This window comes from Arachis stenosperma, chromosome 6, assembly GCF_014773155.1.
Source record: "Arachis stenosperma cultivar V10309 chromosome 6, arast.V10309.gnm1.PFL2, whole genome shotgun sequence".
NCBI classification, from domain to species: Eukaryota; Viridiplantae; Streptophyta; class Magnoliopsida; order Fabales; family Fabaceae; genus Arachis; species Arachis stenosperma.
Genome location: NC_080382.1, coordinates 98,438,399 through 98,442,300, shown reverse-complemented (window position 1 = coordinate 98,442,300; position 3,902 = coordinate 98,438,399).

The following is a 3,902-nucleotide window of genomic DNA, read 5'->3' as shown; positions in this document are numbered from 1 at the left end:
TCAGCTTTGCTAGAGTCCCCAACTAGAGGTGTCCAGGGTTCTTAAGCACACTCTTTTTGCCTTGGATCACAACTTTATTCTTTCTTTTTCTTTCTTTTTCTCTTTCTTTTTCGCCTCTTTTTTTTCTCTTTTTTTTTTCTTGTATTCACTGCTTTTTCTTGCTTCAAGAATCATTTTTAATGATTTTTCAGATCCTCAGTAACATGTCTCCTTTTTCATCATTCTTTCAAGAGCCAACATTCATGAACCACAAATTCAAAAGACATATGCACTGTTTAAGCATACATTCAGAAGACAAAAGTAATGCCACCACATCAAAATAATCAAACTGTTATAAAATTCAAAATTCATGCAATTCTTTCTTTTTCAATTAAGAACATTTTTTTTTATTTAAGAAAGGTGATGGATTCATAGGAAATTCATAACTTTAAGGCATAGACACTAAGACACTAATGATCACAAGACACAAACATGGACAAACATAAGCATTAATTTTCGAAAAACAGAAAATAAAGAACAAGGAGATTAAAGAACGGGTCCACCTTAGTGATGACGGCTTGTTCTTCTTCTTGAAGATCCTATGGAGTGCTTGAGCTCCTCAATGTCTCTTCCTTGTCTTTGTTGCTCCTCTCTCATGATTCTTTGATCTTCTCTAATTTCATGGAGAATGATGGAGTGTTCTTGATGCTCCACCCTTAATTGTCCCATGTTGGAACTCAGTTCTCCTAGGGAGGTGTTTAGTTTCTCCCAATAGTTTTGTGGAGGAAAGTGCATCCCTTGAGGCATCTCAGGGATCTCATGATGAGTGAGGTCTCTTGTGTGCTCCATCCTTTTCTTAGTGATGGGCTTATCCTCATCAATGGGGATGTCTCCCTCTATGTCAACTCCAACAGAATAACAGAGGTGACAAATGAGATGAGGAAAGGCTAACCTTGCTAAGGTAGAGGACTTGTCCGCCACCTTATAGAGTTCTTGGGCTATAACCTCATGAACTTCCACTTCTTCTCCAATCATGATGCTATGAACCATGATGGCCCGGTCTAGAGTAACTTCGGACCGGTTGCTAGTGGGAATAATTGAGCGTTGGATAAACTCCAACCATCCTCTAGCCACGGGTTTGAGGTCATGCCTTCTCAATTGAACCGGCTTTCCTCTTGAATCTCTCTTCCATTGGGCGCCCTCTTCACATATGACTGTGAGGACTTGGTCCAACCTTTGATCAAAGTTGACCCTTCTAGTGTAAGGATGTTCATCTCCTTGCATCATGGGCAAATTGAATGCCAACCTTACACTTTCCGGACTAAAATCCAAGTATTTCCCCCGAACCATAGTAAGATAATTCTTTGGATCCGGGTTCACACTTTGATCATGGTTCTTGGTGATCCATGCATTGGCATAGAACTCTTGAACCATTAAGATTCCGACTTGTTGAATGGGGTTGGTAAGAACTTCCCAACCTCTTCTTCGGATCTCATGTCGGATCTCCGGATATTCACCCTTTTTGAGTGAAAAAGGGACCTCGGGGATCACCTTCTTCAAGGCCACAACTTCATAGAAGTGGTCTTGATGCACCCTTGAGATGAATCTTTCCATCTCCCATGACTCGGAGGTAGAAGCTTTTGCCTTCCCTTTCCTCTTTCTAGAGGTTTCTCCGGCCTTGGATGCCATAAATGGTTATGGAAAAACGAAAAAGCAACGCTTTTACCACACCAAACTTAAAAGGTGTGCTCATCCTCGAGCAAAAGAAGAAAGAAGAGAGTAGAAGAAGAAGAAATGAGGAAGAAGGGAATGGCTTTTGTGTTCGGCCAAAGAGGGGGAGAAGTGGTGTTTAGGTTGTGTGAAAGTGAAGGGGTGAAGAAGGGTATATATAGGAGAGGGGGAAGGGTAAATTTCGGTCAAGTGAGGGTGGGTTTGGGTGGGAAAGTGGTTTGAATTTGAATGGTGAGGTAGGTGGGGTTTTATGAAGGATGGATGTGAGTGGTGAAGAGAAAGAAGGGATTTGATAGGTGAAGGGTTTTTGGGGAAGAGGTATTGAGGTGATTGGTGAATGGGGAAGAAGAGAGAGAGTGGTGGGGTTGGTGGGGATCCTGTGGGGTCCACAGATCCTGTGGTGTCAAGGAAAAGTCATCCCTGCACCAAATGGCATGCAAAATCACGTTTTGAGCCAATTCTGGCGTTAAACGCCAGGCTGGTGCCCATTTCTGGCGTTTAACGCTAGGCTGGTGCCCATTTCTGGCGTTTAACGCCAGGTTCTTGCCCTTTTCTAGCGTTTAACGCCAGTCTGGTGCCCCTTTCTGGCGTTAAACGCCCAGAATGGTGCCAGACTGGGCGTTAAACGCCCACCTGCTAGCCTTACTGGCGTTTAAACGCCAGTAAGTTCTTCCTCCAGGGTGTGCTGTTTTTCTTCCTGTTTTTCATTCTGTTTTTGCTTTTTCAATTGATTTTGTGACTTCTCATGATCATCAACCTACAAAATAAAATAAAATAACAAAGGAAAATAGATAACATATAACATTGGGTTGCCTCCCAACAAGCGCTTCTTTAATGTCAGTAGCTTGACGGATGGCTCTCATGGAGCCTCACATTTTCTCAGAGCAATGTTGGAACCTCCCAACACCAAACTTAGAGTTTGAATGTGGGGGTTCAACACCAAACTTAGAGTTTGGTTGTGGCCTCCCAACACCAAACTTAGAGTTTGACTGTGGGGGCTCTGTTTGACTCTGATTTGAGAGAAGCTCTTCATGCTTCCTCTCCATGGTGACAGAGAGATATCCTTGAGCCTTAAACACAAAGGATTCTTCATTCACTTGAATGATCAGTTCGCTTCTATCAACATCAATCACAGCCTTTGCTGTGGCTAGGAAGGGTCTGCCAAGGATGATGGTTTCATCCATGCACTTCCCAGTCTCTAGGACTATGAAATCAGCAGGGATGCAATGGTCTTCAATCTTCACCAAAACATCCTCTACAAGTCCATGGGCTTGTTTTCTTGAGTTGTCTGCCATCTCTAATGAGATTCTTGCAGCTTGCACCTCAAAGATCCCTAGCTTCTCCATTACAGAGAGAGGCATAAGGTTTACACTTAACCCTAAGTCACACAGAGCCTTCTTGAAGGTCATGGTACCTATGGTACAAGGTATTGAAAACTTCCCAGGATCTTGTCTCTTTTGAGGTAATTTCTGCCTAGACAAGTCATCCAGTCTTTTGGTGAGCAAAGGAGGTTCATTCTCCCAAGTCTCATTTCCAAATAACTTGTCATTTAGCTTCATGATTGCTCCAAGGTATTTAGCAACTTGCTCTTCAGTGACATACTCATCCTCTTCAGAGGAAGAATACTCATCAAAGCTCATGAAAGGCAGAAGTAAGTCCAATGGAATCTCTATGGTCTCATTTTGAGCCTCAGATTCCCATGGTTCCTCATTGGGGAACTCAGTGGAGGTCGGTGCACGCCCATTGAGGTCTTCCTCAGTGGTGTTCACTGCCTCTCCTTCTTCTCCAAATTCGGCCATGTTGATGGCCTTGCACTCTCCTTTTGGATTTTCTTCTGTGTTGCTTGGGAGAGTACTAGGAGGGAGTTCAGTAATTTTCTTGCTCAGCTGTCCCACTTGTGCCTCCAAATTCCTAATGGAGGACCTTGTTTCAGTCATGAAACTTTGAGTGATTTTGATTAGATCAGAGACCATGGTTGCTAAGTCAGAGGGGTTCTGCTTAGAATTCTCTGTCTGTTACTGAGAAGATGATGGAAAAGGCTTGCCATTGCTAAACCTGTTTCTTCCACCATTATTGTTATTGAAACCTTGTTGAGGTCTCTCTTGATTCTTCCATGAGAAATTTGGATGATTTCTCCATGAAGAATTATAGGTGTTTCCATAGGGTTCTCCTAGGTAATTCACCTCTTCCAT